The 16,576-nt window shown below is 38.9% G+C and overlaps 1 long non-coding RNA gene across 1 annotated transcript in view; it reads right to left on the bottom strand.

The window, feature by feature from the left end:
- Positions 1-16,020, bottom strand: part of LOC134759297 (uncharacterized) — a 114,977-nt gene extending 98,957 nt beyond the window's left edge. The window contains exon 1 of the long non-coding RNA XR_010135404.1: positions 15,916-16,020. This is a non-coding gene — a long non-coding RNA (uncharacterized lncRNA). The remainder of the gene's footprint in view (positions 1-15,915) is intronic.
- Between the last annotated feature and the right edge of the window lie 556 nt (positions 16,021-16,576).

Consider the following 16,576-nt stretch of genomic DNA (forward strand, 5'->3'; position numbering starts at 1 on the left):
TTTACAATAGTTAAAAATAGAATATCCCAATTGGTGATTTAAAATAGCATGGCTGAATACATTGCTGTATGTTTTTCCAATGAATTTTCAAAGAGAAATAGAAATAATACAATAAAAAGTTGATAAATCTTCAATATAATTTGAATTAAACATATTAAAAAGGTATGCACACAGTACGATTCCAATTATATATAAGTTACAATAGAGAAAATTATATTATTTAGGGTTGTATTAAGAATTAATGAAATTTATTATGAAAGCAAGGAAATGTTTATCACAAAATCAGAACTGTAACTGGAATTAAATAATCAGCAATGGCAAGAAAGGAAAGGAAAATAGGCTTAGAGGGCAGCTGAAGGTTAGGTTGCCTCTGTTTTAGGTATTTATTTCAACAACACAGGACATTTCAATTAAATATTTAAAGTAGTTATTTGCTCAAAATAGGAGCTAGATACCTAATATGAATAGATAAATTGAAGAACATGAAAACTAGTAAAGATAGAGAATCAAAGAACAAGTAAAAGAGAGTCTTTTAGTAACGATAGAGAATCAAAGAACAAGTAAAAGAGAGTCAAGATAAATTTTTATAAGAATTACAGAGAATTATGTGTTTAAGGGAGGAAATTATTAGCATTACAAGAAGGAAATTTACCAACCCACTTTATTCAGTCATATATAAATACATTCAACAAACAGAAAAACGACAAATCACCTACTCTGAGGATTTGGATTAGGAAGCCAGAGAGAAGATGGGTTTGAAACATTTTGGATGTAGAAATAATGGGGATTTAGTGATGATTTGATACATAGCAGGAAAGAAGGTGGTGGCAAGGATGATGCTTGGACTCTTTCTCTGGACCTCCCAGTGATTGCAGACCACTAACAGAGACAGAAATATCAGGGAAAGCAGATTTGGATAAAGAATGAGGGAGGAGAGAGAGTTATAAAAGTCATACAAAGGTTTATGTGGAATACCTGCAAAATTTGAAAAATATAGACATCATTGACACTGCTGTATATTTGTATCTGGAGTTTTGTTGTGGGGGGGGGGGGTTATGTTGGTTTGTTTGTTTTTTTGAGACAGAGTCTCATTCTGTCACCCAGGCTGGAGTGCAGTGGCACAATCTTGGTTCACTGTAACCTCCGCCTCCCGGGTTCAAGCGATTCTCCTACCTCAGCCTCCTGAATAGTTGGGACTACAGGTGCGCACCACCATGCCCAGCTATTTTTTGTATTTTTTTAGTAGAGACAGGGTTTCACCATGTTGGTCAGGCTGGTCTCAAACTCCTGACTTCGTGATCCACCCACCTCAGCCTCCCAAAGTGCCGAGTTCTTAACAGAAGAATAGTCTGGCAATATGCATTGGGGGATTATCAATGTAGAAATGATACTCAAAATCATAAGAATAGATAAGATAATTGAGGGAAAGAGTTTACAGTTTGTCATGAGAAGCCCCAATTTAGAAATGAGATTAAGGAGGAAGTTTTTTCAATGGAAACAAAGAGATGGAAACAAGAAAAGTGATTTCACTGAATAAAAAGAATGTTTCAGGAAGGAGAGAATAAGGGTAGTCGCCTGAAGACTTCTTTAAAGATTTGATATCTAAATTGCTACCAAAATGACAAGTGGGATTTGGAATGGCAGGTGTGATAGCGAATGGCATCCTCTGCTAAGGAAATCCTGAGAAGAGAGAGAAGTGAAAAAGCATGCAACCTGCCTCATAGATATTTGCTTGGATTTTATATGGACGTTAGCTGAACTACAGGGAGGCATGTTACATGTTTGAGGTGAGAAAAACGGTAAAAAGATTTATATTTTGCATATTTAACTACTTTATGTTTTTTCTTCTACCTTTGTAACTACATGACTAGGAGAGAAGAGAGTCATAAATGTGAGTATAGAAGAAAGGAAGTTGTTATAAGAGATAGCAAATTCTGGATGATACTGTACTGTAATCCCTATGCATTCAAGATGAAGCTTAATGGATCTTAGGACCCAGACGTCGTAAGGACAAATTACTTCCAAGTGCAAAATAAATACCGATTGAGTGACTGATCAATCTCCATCTTTCTGACTTATTAGAGACTGGCTCAGTGATGCTCGGATTTTCTCTAAGAGTTTCACAATCCATTTGAATAGACACTGGAACAGGGAAGTCTCTACTGATAAAATTTTCAGTAGTAATTTCTTATTTGAAATAAATTTTCCACTTGGCTATAAAGAAAAATGTTCATAATATTTTAGGCTATACCTAAAATCCTCAAATCATGTTGGTCAACTCCAGATCCAAATTGCTCCCCAAAATATTCATATTAAAATACATTTGTGATTTATCTTTATTTTCCAGATATTTTTTAGAGTTTCAAAGATTTCCAACACTCAAAAATAGCGACAAGGAAAGCATTTAGGAGTCACAGTACTGTGTAAAACATTTCACTTGTTTTTATGAAAATGTATTGGGAAAATTTCTCATTTATTACTCTCTGTACATTTATACAAGGCACACATAGTGTGGTTTGAGGATTAAATATTTGCTAGCTAGCTAGCAAATGATCGATAATGTTTCTGTCATTCTGGAAATTCCTCAAGAATTATTACATTTATTGACAGAATTATTACATTATTACATGTAAGAATTATTACATTTATTGCTCTATGAATTTGCCAAACTATTTTCCTCAGTGCTTTGTACTGTAACTCTACATAGTTTTAAAGATTCCAAGTCTTGGCTCGATTTTTGTGGCAGGATACTAGAGAATACCCTTTAGATAATGCACCAGTTTTTTCTTTAATTTGGTTAAATACAAATAAAGTCCTAATATGGGAGGTATTTCCTTCTGTAAGCAAAATTCTATGTGCATTAAACTTTCCCTTGATTCATATTTCATCTGTTTACTCTAAAGTCAGAAAAGCTAAAAGCATTAGCTGTTTCTAGTACCCAGTAGGTGGTGCTTTCAACCAGAGTTTGACAGTCCTGGCTCTGCTTCCACTCTGTATCCTCATCTTAATAACTGTCCAAAGATGCATTGGAAACCAATTTGAATTGAAAAAACTGACTTGCCTTTTCATGTTAAATCTTCAAGTACATCAATGAAGAGTAAATACAACTAGCTTAAAAAATGGTAATGTCTTACTATATACTTTTAAAAATAAGTAAAATGCAAAACATGACTACAATCATAAAAATAGCATTCCTCTTTCCTTGTTTCTGTATTTTAACTTTTATTTCTTTTGCAGAACCAACAAAGCTACCAATCAGGAACATAGGTTCTTTCTCATGGTGTTTACTGGTTCCTGATACATTTGTCAAATTTTTCTTCACAAAAGTAGCTTCTTGGTTATATGAAAAAAAAAAGCATAGAAATCTCCATCTACGTCCCACTCTTAGTGGGAAATACGTTTCACTTTGCAAAGTTTTGTGAACCTCTGATAATGAGGAAAAGTCAAGTGGCACTTTCGATGTGAACTCGCCTAATGTATGCTTTTGATCTGTGGGTAAACTGTACTTGCTGAGAGCCAAAGGCTCGCCTCTGCTCGTGAGTCATATTCCACTCCAATCACTTTTCCTTATGTTATTGTAGTATACAAGATTGATTATGTGTTTAAAACCCCATTGTGTGGGAGAGAGGACAGGAAGGAGTTGGTTGGGTTCAAATAATTTTGTACTGTGAGACCCACATATAGTTTAAATCAGAAAAACTAGGATGAAACAACGAGTAGCTTGGATTCACATTTGCTCTCTAGCCTCCTCTATCTCTGATCACTATTCGGGAGGACAATTATGGTTTTAACTCTTACTTGTTTATTTCATTCTGATAATATTGATGATTAAAATTTTCCTGTAAATTTGAAGCTTACTGATTATACATATATTCATAAGCCAGCCAGTAATTCTCAAACTTAGCTCTGCCTGAAAAAGACCTGTGCTTTCTTCCCAACAACTGTAAATCCAATTTTACAATCCAGAATTGAAAAATTCTGAAGCTGCGGTTTTGATTTACATTTCTCTGGCGGCCAGTGATAGTGAGCATTTTTTCATGTGTTTTTTGGCTGCATAAATGTCTTCTTTTGAGAAGTGTCTGTTCATGTCCTTCACCCAATTTTTGATGGGGTTGTTTGTTTTTTTCTTGTAAATTTGTTTGAGTTCATTGTAGATTCTGGATATTAGCCCTTTGTCAGATGAGTAGGTTGTGAAAATGTTCTCCCATTTTGTAGGTTGCCTGTTCACTGTGATGGTAGTCTCTTTTGCTGTGCAGAAGCTCTTTAGTTTAATTAGATCCCATTTGTCAATTTTGTCTTTTGTTACCATTGCTTTTGGTGTTTTAGACATGAAGTCCTTGCCCATGCCTATGTCCTGAATGGTAAAGCCTAGGTTTTCTTCTAGGCTTTTTATGGTTTTAGGTCTAACATTTAAGTCTTTAATCCATTTTGAATTGATTTTTGTATAAGGTGTAAGGAAGGGATCCAGTTTCAGCTTTCTACATGTGGCTAGCCAGTTTTCCCTACCATCTCACACCAGTTAGAATGGCAATCATTAAAAAGTCAGGAAACAACAGGTGCTGGAGAGGACGTGGAGAAATAGTAACACTTTTACACTGTTGGTGGGACTGTAAACTAGTTCAACCATTGTGGAAGTCAGTGTGGCGATTCCTCAGGGATCTAGAACTAGAAATACCATTTGACCCAGCCATCTCATTACTGGGTATATACCCAAAGGACTATAAATCATGCTGCTATAAAGACACATGCACACGTATGTTTATTGCGGCATTATTCACAATAGCAAAGACTTGGAACCAACCCAAATGTCCAACAATGATAGACTGGATTAAGAAAATGTGGCACATAGGCCGGGCGCGGTGGCTCATGCCTGTAATCCCAGCATTTTGGGAGGCCGAGGCGGGTGGATCACGAGGTCAGGAGATCAAGACCATCCTGGCTAACACAGTGAAACCCCGTCTCTACTAAAAAAAAAAAAATACAAAAAATTAGCCAGGCGTGGTGGCGGGCGCCTGTAGTCCCAGCTACACGGGAGGCTGAGGCAGGAGAATGGCGTGAACCCGGGAGGCGGAGCTTGCAGTGAGCCGAGATCGCGCCACTGCACTCCAGTCTGGGCGACAGAGTGAGACTCCGTCTCAAAAAAAAAAAAAAAAAAAAAAGAAAAAGAAAATGTGGCACATATACACCATGGAATACTATGCAGCCATAAAAAAGGATGAGTTCATGTCCTTTGTAGGGACATGGATGAAATTGGAAATCATCATTCCCCGTAAACTATCGCAAGGACAAAAAACCAAACACCGCATATTCTCACTCATAGGTGGGAAATGAACAATGAGATCACATGGACACAGGAAGGGGAACATCACACTCTGGAGACTGTTGTGGGGTGGGGGTAGGGGGGAGGGATAGCATTGGGAGATATACCTAATGCTAGATGACGAGTTAGTGGGTGCAGCGCACCAGCATGGCACATGTATACATATGTAACTAACCTGCACATTGTGCACATGTACCCTAAAACTTAAAGTATAATAATAATGAATAAAAAAAAAGAAAAATTCTGAAGCTGCAACCTCAGAATTCTTATTCAGTAGATCTTATATGGAGCCAGATTCACAGGTAACTTTGATAACAGTGTATGACACTTCCATCAGTGCCATTTTTCACAAATATTTTCAGATAACAGATTTATAAAATATGAATAAAACAACATAGTCCTCTCAAATATTTCTGGGAAGCATCTGAAACATAGGATCTCACTATACTTATTCACTTGTTCAAGCACAGGGAATTCCAGCATACTACTCCCCAAGTTATCAAAGTTTAAATATGTTAAACATATTATATTCTTCTCTTTAAATGAATACTGTCTATACTATTTGTACATTATTCACTAGAAACATGGTTGTTAGATGAAGAATGAGAGCGGTTTCATAGACCTAGTGAAGACTTTTGCCTTGCAAACTTGTATGTCTAAGTCACAGGATATATATATGCTGTATCTCTTTATTTCTGCCTTGTCCTTTTGTCATCCTCGCCACAACCTTCTTTCTGGCTACATAACAAATCATCACCAAATCCCCATTATTTCTACATTCAAAATGTTTCAAACTTGTCTTCAAGCTTAGTCTTTTTATCTTTGAAGCTCAATGAAGTGTTTTCTTGTGTTCTTGCATGTATGAGCATAGTGATATCAACCACATTTCATTACAAAATAAAATATTAAGAAGTTGAATTAACATGAATTACTACATAGCATACACATACTGAATAATAATTTTTTGTGTTGTTTACTTGATTTTAAAACTTCCTTGGCTTATTCAATATTAAATATTTCACATTATGACTATTGAGGAAAAGATAAAGACTAACATAAAATGAGAGAAGCAAAACAAAATACAAGGTGAATATTCGGTTTCATTTTTGCAGCTTTATCTCTATGTTTCCAGATAATTTCTAAAAACTATTTCCTTTGAGTTTTTGGAGAGTTTTGTGGGGCCCCAACTAATGGCACCTTTTTTTTGCCCCAAAATGGCTAACCTGATTTATAAGATAAACAAGAAAGGATAAAAGTATGAAGGCACAAATGTTAACTTTAAAAATTATGATTTAATCTCTGGACAAGCAGTCTTATAATACAAGACACCAGAATTAGTCACAATTACCTACCCGGTAATAAGCAGGACTGGAAAAGTGTAGGGTTTCCTGAGTGGGAAGCCTGCCCTTGTCATGAAGGCACAGACCAGAACATATGCATACTGTGGGCAGAAGAAGGATAAATGCACCAGACTACAGATTTCAAATTTCTCTCTCTAATCTTACTAGTCAGGATAAGTCACTCCTCTACCCCAGGGGAGGAATGAGTAGAAGGCAGAGGGCGTCCCCCTTATAGTGCATTAGATAATTGTTCTTGTCATTTGTGTATAACAATATTTTAGTCAATCAGTCTAAGGAGACAAGCAGTTTATCAGAATACATTTTGGAACCTTTGCATAACATTTTATTTTCTTCATTATAGAATATTAAACAAGTCAGGAGAAAAACTTGATTAAATCATTCTGCACCCAAGGTTGATAACTTATATTCTATTTTCAGTCAAAAATTATAACCAGTTACATCATTCTAGAGAGAGTAAGAAATTCTGCAATAAGATTACATTTTGACAAGATGCTTCCATAATAAAATGTCAAAATAGAGATGCCCAAAATTTGAATGTAATTCCCTCTTCCATTATCAAATTCTCAGGTAAAATTAAAATTTGAATATTATATCTTCTCACAAATTAAATTTCTAAGACATTTAATTCCAAAGAAATTAAATCCAAAATCAAAATATCTTGACCATGTGAGTAAAATCTCCAAAATGATTTCCCCATTGTTTTGTTATTCTTTTCAATCTCTGTTAGAAGTATTGCCAATGACTGAATTTAGTTGGTATGCATTCAACAGTTCCACTGTCTTCTATTTTATAGTGGACTGAGTATACATTTTTAAGGTTCTAAAATTATATTATTTTAGTACCAAGCCTTGACTTCACTTTTAAGGATTTTTTTCCCCTTTGTTCTTTAAATCTGTATTTCTTTGACAATCCACCTCTAACAGATAACAGCATCATCTACACAAATGTATAAAGAAAATATATCTGGCTTTTTTCTTTATTTACCCCCACAACCATTCATTAACCAATACCTGCAACTGTACTAACTCCTCGTGCCCGATCAAGGACAGATTATTGTGCCTCTTTCACTCTTTATATCCAATCAGTATCTTAACTTCAACTATTTCTCAAATCTCCAGGGCTATATCCCTTAGTTCATACTATATTTATCCCTCATTTGGATTACTGTGAGAGTAACCCTTTCTTTCAGTACAGATAAAATTCTCTATGTCTTTCCAAGGCATCATTCTTTACCTTGGGTTATAAAACATCCAGTCTCTTACTCAAGCACTTCGAAATACATGGAAATGTATCTATTTATTTTCCAACTTCTTCTGCACAGGGAAACACAAAAGAAAATGGGAATATGTAGACAAATTTAATTAGCTGTATTCCTTATCTATGCTTTCTTTGCTATTTGCCCATTACAGTATAAATAACATGCCCATTTTCTTCTGTGTGATAATATTCACAGCAGAAAATACAGTATCTTAAGTGTAATTTTCTTAATAACAAAATAAATCATGATTTTTGCTCAAAGTAAAATATTGCACTCAATATTTGTTAAGTTGCAGAGATTAGCAATTTGAAAAGCATGTTTTATCTGTTCTAGCAGAATGGTCACAAATATGGTGAGGCAGCCAGAAGCCAACAGTTCTCATTGGCTATCTGAGCAGGTCTCTTAAGTGTGGTCTGGTTCCGGTTAACTAAATCTGGATATCAGGATGACATTGCAGAAATGATGGAGAGAAAAACTTAATTGACTTTACTTGTAGTAGCATGCTGCTATGGATGTTTCTTAGCTGTTAGAGAATCATTTCCAGGACCCAGTGGAACTGCTTTGTCTTGATAATTCTCTTGGAGTCTTTTTGCTTAGTCATTACAATCTTTGAGTTTCTTGAAAATGCAGTCCAGTGTTTAAGGAAATGTTAGGACAACTTATAACCATTTAGGTACAAATTTGTACCCAGAAGAATCCTGAAAAGATCAGATTAATTGTTACAAGATTCAGCCCACATTGACCAAAGCAGAGGGAAAAAATCAATTAACCAAAAAGTGATATAGGTGTAGTTCTTGTGTGAGGCATTATTGTATAGATAATAAATATTTTCAAGACACTTCCCCTTCCAGCTCTCATTTCTCCTTTCTACTCTGTTAGGTCCATGTTCAGACACATTTTCCCCCATGTAGGCCCTCTCATCAATTGACAGCACTAATAGAAGGAAATGGTTTATTTTACATTAGTTGCAAAAGAATTTGAGAATTAAATCTCATTATCTTTCCTGGATCTTATTCAACTCTGAATCATTTACCATGGTCCTAGAATGGAAGAATGGTACACTCTTATTGGTGATCCCTGAGACACGTAAGCTGCCTCCACATGTCAGGAGGTATGAAGTGGAATCAACCCTGTCTAATTACAATGGATTCGTTTTCTAATTTGGAGAAGTTATTTCTCAATGGAATTGAATTTTATTTACAAGAGTGAAAGAAAATAGATACAGAGCAGCTAAACAAGAAACTAATGTATTTTCCACATAGAACTGATGGCAGCAGTGTCCCCTCTGGAGAGGCTGCTGCCAAGATGCCAGCTGCAGCAGGGGAGGTATGGCCAAAGTTGCCTACTCCACGGAACTGGCGGAAGCTGGGAACAGGTGGGAGCCCCACCCTCTTCTGAGTTGGAAGGGTGGGAGCCCCACCCTCCTGGGCGCAGCTGCAGCCACCCAACTGCGGCTGTGGATCTGGGGATTCCTTTGTTCTCAGGGGCCCGGTATGCATCCCCTCTCCTCACAGCTTTGGAAATGTCTGCCCCTGCTACCCAGCATCTCCCCACTCCTGGCACCCGTTCGGATTTCTAAGTAAAGTTGAGGCTGAGCTTAGGTGCTGTCACGACCTGGCCAGGAGTGCGCAAACTGGGGGCAGCGCTGACATGCCAACCTCCTGCCACCTCGGCCCCCTCCGGACTTTGGGCACCGATGAGCACGGGAGGGAGGCCAGAGGCTGAAGTGGGGCTGAGGGCAGCTTGGTGCAGGCCTGCAGGCACCCCTCGGCATGAAAAGCCTGGGCATCGTGGACAGCCAGTTGATGGTTCCTGGGCAGAAAGGGGCGGGTCCCCAGTGAAGCCCCACCTTCAGGCCTGGGACAGCCTGAAGCCTAGAAGCCCAAGATGCCAGTTCCGTGGATGGGAATGAGAACTTATTTCCCAGGCGCCATGGCCTCCCGTGGACCAATCAGCACTCACTCTGCCCCTCACTTGCTACGTTTAGAGCAAGAGAGAGAAAACAGATGGAGAGAAAAGAGATGGAGAGAAGAGAGATGGAGAGAAGAGTTGCGGCCCCTCAGTTAGACCAGACCTAGGAGCTCCCTGAGCCAGGGTTGTGATACCTTCTTTGGAGCTCTTCAGTTCCTGTTGTCTCCAAGCTTCCAGGAGCCACTGCATTCCCCAGTGCCAGCAGAGGAAGTCGACTGTAGTACACCTGTTCCAGCAGCAGCAGCCTCGCAGGGAGCCAGCACCTAGAGCGGCCTGCCCCACCGCAGCCAGTGTGTCTGCGGAAACTGAGAGGCCAGACACTGCGCTCGCTCAGTCATGCACCTTTGCGTCTCTGCACCTCGCTCAGCCTTGGCAGACATGGGATCCAGACCAGTAAGCTGAGCTGAGCGCAGTCTGCCAGGCAGAGTGGATGGAACAAGCCCTGCAGGTCCAGGCAAAACTGGGGCAAAGGCGCCACCAGCAAAAAAGGTTTCTAGCACGTGAAGCAACACCCCAAGGGTCCTGTGACAGAACAATTTTATGCTTATGATTTCATACTCTAAGGGAAAAATAAAAAATTACTAGAAGGACAGTTTTTACTCCCTAACTCCTAAGGGAGTTTCTACCTCCCTTTTTATGTGCTGAACTCAGTGTCTTCTATGTGGTTCTCCAGATGTGTTTTCTCTCCTTCTCTACAATTCTTCTACCTTTGGAGGCCTATGAGAATAGCATGAATGGGCTGCCTCACCTGCTGGCTTCAGTGAGCTTCTGCCATTGGGAATTGTCAGAAATGAGGGAAGAAATCGAGGGTAAAATGTTATGTCCCTAAGTTCCTCCCTGTTGAGCTGCTTTATGCTCTGAAGATCTCAATTTTTCACAAAATGGCTCTATATTCCACTAACTTCTCCTTCCCATTATCATTAAAACTTAGAAGATGATGTCACTTCAGTCTTCCAAGAAGTATGTGCCAAAATGGAATTAGACATGTGATATGGTTTGGCTGTGTCCCCATTCAAATCTCATCTTGAATTATAGTTCCCATAAACCAGACGTGTCATGGGAGGGACCCAGTGGGAGGTAATTGAATCATGGACATGGTTACTTCCATGCTGTTTTTGTGATAGTGAATGAGTTCTCATGAAATCTGATAGTTTTATAAGGGCTTTCCCCCGCTTTCATCTGCGCTTCTCCTTGCTGCCACCATGTGATGAAGGACATGTTTGCTTCCCCTTCCACCGTGATTGTAAGTTTCCAGAGGCCTCCCCAGCCATGCTGCATTGTGAGTCGGTTAAACCTCTTTCCTTTATAAATTACCCAGTCTCAGCCTGTTATTTATTAGCAGCATGAGAACAGACTAATATGCTAAATTGGTACCAGGGAGTGAGGCACTGCTATAAAGATACCAAAAAGTATGGAAGTCACTTTGGAACTGGGAAACAGGCAAAGGTTGGAACAGTTTGGAGGGCTCAGAAGAAGACAGGAAAATTTGGGAAACTTCTGAACTTCCTAGAGACTTGGAGAGCTAATAATAAATATAAATATGGGAATGTTTGGAATGTAGTCGAGACTTGTTGAATGGCTTTGACCAAAATGCTGATAGTGATATGGACAATGAAGTCCAGGTTGAGGTGGTCCCAGAAGGAGATGAGAAACTTGTTGGGAACTGGAGTAAAGGTGATTCTTTCTTTAGCAAAGAGACTGGCAGCCTTTTGCCCCTGCCCTAGAGATCTATGGAACTTTGAACTTGAGAGAGATGATTTAGGGTATCTGGCAGAAGAAATTTTGAAGTGCCAAAGCATTCAAGAAGAAATCAAGCATAAAAGTTTGGAAAATTTTCAGCCTGACCATGTGGTAGGAAATAAGACCTCATTTTCTGGGGTGAAATTCAAGCCAGCTACAGAAATTTGCATCAGTAATCAGAAGCAGAATGTTAATTACCAAGATACTGGGGAATGCATCTTCAGGAGATGTCAGAGACCTTTACGGCAGCCCCTCCCATCACAGGCCCAGAGTCCTAAGAGTGAAAAATGGTTTCCTGGGCCAGATTCAGAACCCCCTTGCTGTTTGTGGCCTCAGGACTGTGTCCCAGCCACTCCAGCCATGGCTAAAAAGGGCCAAGGTACAGCTTGGGCTATGGCTTCAGAGAGTGCAAGCCCAAGCCTTGTCAGTTCCACATGGTATTGGTCCTTCAGGTGTGCAGAAGACAAGAATTGAGGTTGCAGATTTCAGAGGGCATATGAAAACACCTGGATGTCCAGGCAGAAGTTTGCTACAGGGGTGGAGCCCTTATGGAGAACCTCTGCTAGGGCAGTGCGAAAGGAAAACGTGGGGTTGGGGCCTCCACACAGTCTTCAGTGGGGCACTGCCTAGTGGAGCCATGAGAAGAGGGCCACTGTCCTCCAGACCTCAGAATGGTAGACCCACTGACAGCTTGCACTGGATGCCTGGAAAAGCTGTAGACGCTCAATGCCAGCCCATGAAATCAGCCCAGTGCAGGGCTATGCCCTGCAGAGCCACAGGAGTGGAGCTGCTGAAGGCCATGGGAGCCCCCACCTCTTGCATCAGTATTACCTGGATATGAGACATGGAGTCAAAGGAGATCATTTTGGAATTTTAAGGTTTAATGACTGTCCTATTGGATTTCAGACATGCCTGGGGCCTGGGGCCCCTCTTTTTTGGCCAATTTCCCCCATTTGGAGTGTGTGTGTTTACCCCATGCCTGTACCTCCATTTTATCTAGGAAGTAACTAAGTTGCTTTTGATTTTCCAGGCTCATAGGCAGAATGGACTTGCCTTGTCTCAGATAAGACTTTGAACTTGGACTTTTGAGCTAATGCTGGAATGAGGGAAGACTTTGGGGGACTGTTGGGAAGGCGTAATTGTGTTTTGAAATGTTAGGACATGAGATTTGGGAGGGGCCAGTGGTGGATAATATGGTTTAGCTCTATGACCCCACCCAAATCTCATCTTGAATTGTTGTTCCCATAATCCCCACATGTCATGGAAGAGATTCAGCAGGAGGTAGTTGAATCATGAGGGTGGTTACCTCCATTCTGTTCTTGTGATAGTGAGTTCTCCAAGTTCTAATGGTTTTATAAGGAGCTTTACCCCCAACTTTGCTATGTACCTCTCCTTGCTGCTGCCATGTGAATAAGGATGTGTTTTTTTCCCCTTCTGCCATGATTGTAAGTTTCTTGAGGCCTCCTGAGTCAGGTTGACCTGTGAATCAACTAAATCTCTTTTCTTTATAAATTATCCAGTCTTGGGTAGTTCTAGATTAGCAGCATGAGAGTAGACTAACACAACATGCAAGAGATTTCAAGGGGGTGATTTCTGTAAAGGATAAGCCAATCAGGGGAACTCAGGATATAATGTAGGTCTGATACCTGTGCAAGGACAAGGGAAAGAAAGGAGGATGGGTAGGACGAGTTTCAAATTAAAGCACAATTCTTAGAAAAATTTAGCCACACTGGTAGAGAGTCTCCTAACCAAAATTTCCCATTAGAGGAGTCCCACACTTCATAACAATTGGTCAACACTTGTGCAGCTACCATGCTCAGACATTGGCTAGGGGCAGCCAAAGGGAAATGTGGCCTTGGTACAAAAAAAATGTGGTGTTGGATACAATAATATGGAAGCTGGGTCTGTCATTTCTTATGCTTCCTACAGTAGTTTCTCTTAAATGATATCCAAAAGGTGCATTTCCATGGCAGCTAAAATACAGTAACATCCTCGGTGATTATACTCTACTATCTTTTGGGGTTTCACTGGAGCATGTGCACATATTTGTGTAAATATAATAGTTACCCTAACTTGAGAATATCATTTGTTTTTAGTAGAGAACTTGTGTATTACACAATCATCTGTATTCTTTATTTTTTCTAAAAAGAACTCTAGAGTTGAATGGCTGCTTCAACTTAAAAATGTTGGTAAAATAAACAGTAATGATTTCAGAAATCATAAATTAGCAATTCAGTGAAAACATTTTAAAGCTTTATTCAACTTTGATAAAAGCACAAAAACATATAAGCATGATGCAGCACTAAAAAAAGAATACTTTTGTTCTAAATGTGATCTCAAAACAGTGTACTGTTAAAAAGTTATTAGATCATTTTAAATGATTATATTGCATTAATGCGTTTCATGCAAAAATCAAGAACCCTGTTATTAATGCAATGCAATGCCCTGATGAAAAATACTGAAATATTTATAAACATAAAATGAAAGTTGAGAACAGAAGAATGAGATCTGGATACATGACAAAACTAAAATAAAAATAAAGGTGCACAAGTAAATATTGGGTTTCAATTTGTTGGGAGGGTATTGTATGAATTAATTCAAGTATTCAACAAATTTATACTGGGTATCTACCATGTGCTATAAAATATCTAGAAACTGTGCTGGCAGCTGTACACACACACACACACACACACACACACACACACACAATCCTTAATGTCATGAAGCTTACATTCTCATGAACATAGTCAGAATGTAAATAACCATTTCATCCAAATACATAGAATTATTTCTAAGTTGTCTAATATCCTAGAAATCTATTTATCCAATTCAAGCAAGACATCGTATAGGTGAACAAAATAAAATGCAATCTCTTAAAGAGAGAAAAAAACACTGAACTGACATTTCCCAAACCTGAGCTTAAGAGAGAATACACAACCCAAACTAGAAGATTCTGTTTTTTTTTTTCCAGTTTTCCAGCCTTTAACTTTAACTTCCCAACATTATTCTCCAAAGATTAGTGATGAGGCAACACAAGCAAATGTGAATTTATGACATCCTGGTCTCCATTTCAAGTTGTTCTAAAGATTATCATACATTTTCTCTTTCTTTTATTCTTTGAGGAAGAAATAGCATTCCTTTAAGGGTACTTACTCCTTTTAAGAGCTTGGAGCCTACCCCTTCACATGTGTTCCTTAAAATTTCTCACATAATTCTCCACTATTCTCTCATAATCTTTGTCTCCCTGACCCCCACCCCTGCCTCAGAGTCAACACTGCTATGGTAAACTGTTACACATTTTTCTAAAACTCTCACCAATATTCAAATAAATTAAGTAGATATGATTTAGTAGAGTCTATAAGGATTCTCAAACACAAGATAAATGATTAGGACCCTGCAATTTTTTAGTATCAGAAGAAGGGCAATGCTCTGTTAGCTCATCACTTTATAAATTCTCTTTCACTGAGCTGCCTTTTATCATAACCTTAGCTTTTATTGAGAACCATTAACAAAAACAGCCATATGAAAATTTATTCTGCATTTGCTCTATAAAGGTGATAAGATCCATTATCTACTTTGTAGTTCCAATGTTGTACATTAGATCCCTTGTAAAAAATGAGTTTAAGTACTAGTCACTTTCTTCCCACTGAGAAAATGGTGTGTGTTCTACTTTCTGAAAAAAGCCCTACAATTTCTGGTGACATATTTTGCATTTTGGCTGCTCAGATTCTAATCTGATATTCCGTTGTAGCAACAATGTTAATCACATTGTTTAATATTTTGACCATATTTCTTTTTAGCTTTGTAAATATTAAGTTCTATGTATGTGAGACCTGTGGTTGGAAGCGAAAGTGGCCCTGGACCTTTAGAATAAATCCTTAACCTAAGATTATATACTGAGAAATCAATCAATAAATAGGAATGTGGCACTCTCTGGGGGTACCGAAGACTCAGGGCTTTTCCATGAATAACATTTCAGATTAGCCCTCAAAGCCTTGATCCTTAGGGGAAAAGCACCAAGAATATTCCAAAAAAATTAGAGGACGTCTTAGGTCTGTGTGTGAGACCAGACTGCCAAAAGGACCCAAGTTCTCTTGGTAACAAACCATTCCATGAAGAGGAACAAATCTAACAACCCCACTGATGCTTAAGAGGACTTTGTAAAGAGCTGCTTTTGTAGATGATGGGTAAAGCTGCATTCCAGAAACAAGCACTGCAAGATAACATTTCTCAGACCTAGCAGTCTTTGTGGGAAGTTCACATACCATTAGCCTGCGCCTCTTGAGTATACGTGGAAACTTCCCAGGACTTCTGTCCCTGAATGGAAGTTCTACTTCTTACTGACTCATTTTGCTGGCCCGCTTTGGGGACACCGTATTTCATCTACCTGTGGGTAGAATTCTCAACTGAAGTCAGCTCAGCCCCTGGACTTTGATATGGGTGCCCTTTGGCTGTTCATCTAACTGAAACTTTCTCTTCCAACTGCCTCAGGTCCTTCAGTTTGTTCAAAAGTACCTCCTTGGGTAGGAGGCCAATGATTCTAACATATTGGTTTTATATTAGAGAACTTCACATTCCCCATATTAACCACTTCAGCGTTAATCAGGTTCAACTCTAGTCAACTGCTAACAATAAGATGTAATTCTTTTTGTGAGTATACCATCTTAGGCTTGTATCAAAGATTTCTGCAGAATATCTTTTTACACGAAGATATGCAAGAGCTGCTCTCTGAGTTCAGTGCTTACTATTTTAAAACCCAGATCCATGCCTTGTACATACTCCCTTAGTTCCAGAGCCTCAGTCCCAGGCCTCTGTAAGCTCTTCTAGCTCTCTATTCCAGTATTCCATTCTTATCTGAGCCCTGATTAATCCCCCTGTAAACCTCTCCAAGAATTAGGGTCCCATGGAATCTAGTGTGCACTTACT

The sequence above is a fragment of the Gorilla gorilla genome, chromosome 9 (genome assembly GCF_029281585.2).
Source record: "Gorilla gorilla gorilla isolate KB3781 chromosome 9, NHGRI_mGorGor1-v2.1_pri, whole genome shotgun sequence".
NCBI lineage: Eukaryota > Metazoa > Chordata > Mammalia > Primates > Hominidae > Gorilla > Gorilla gorilla.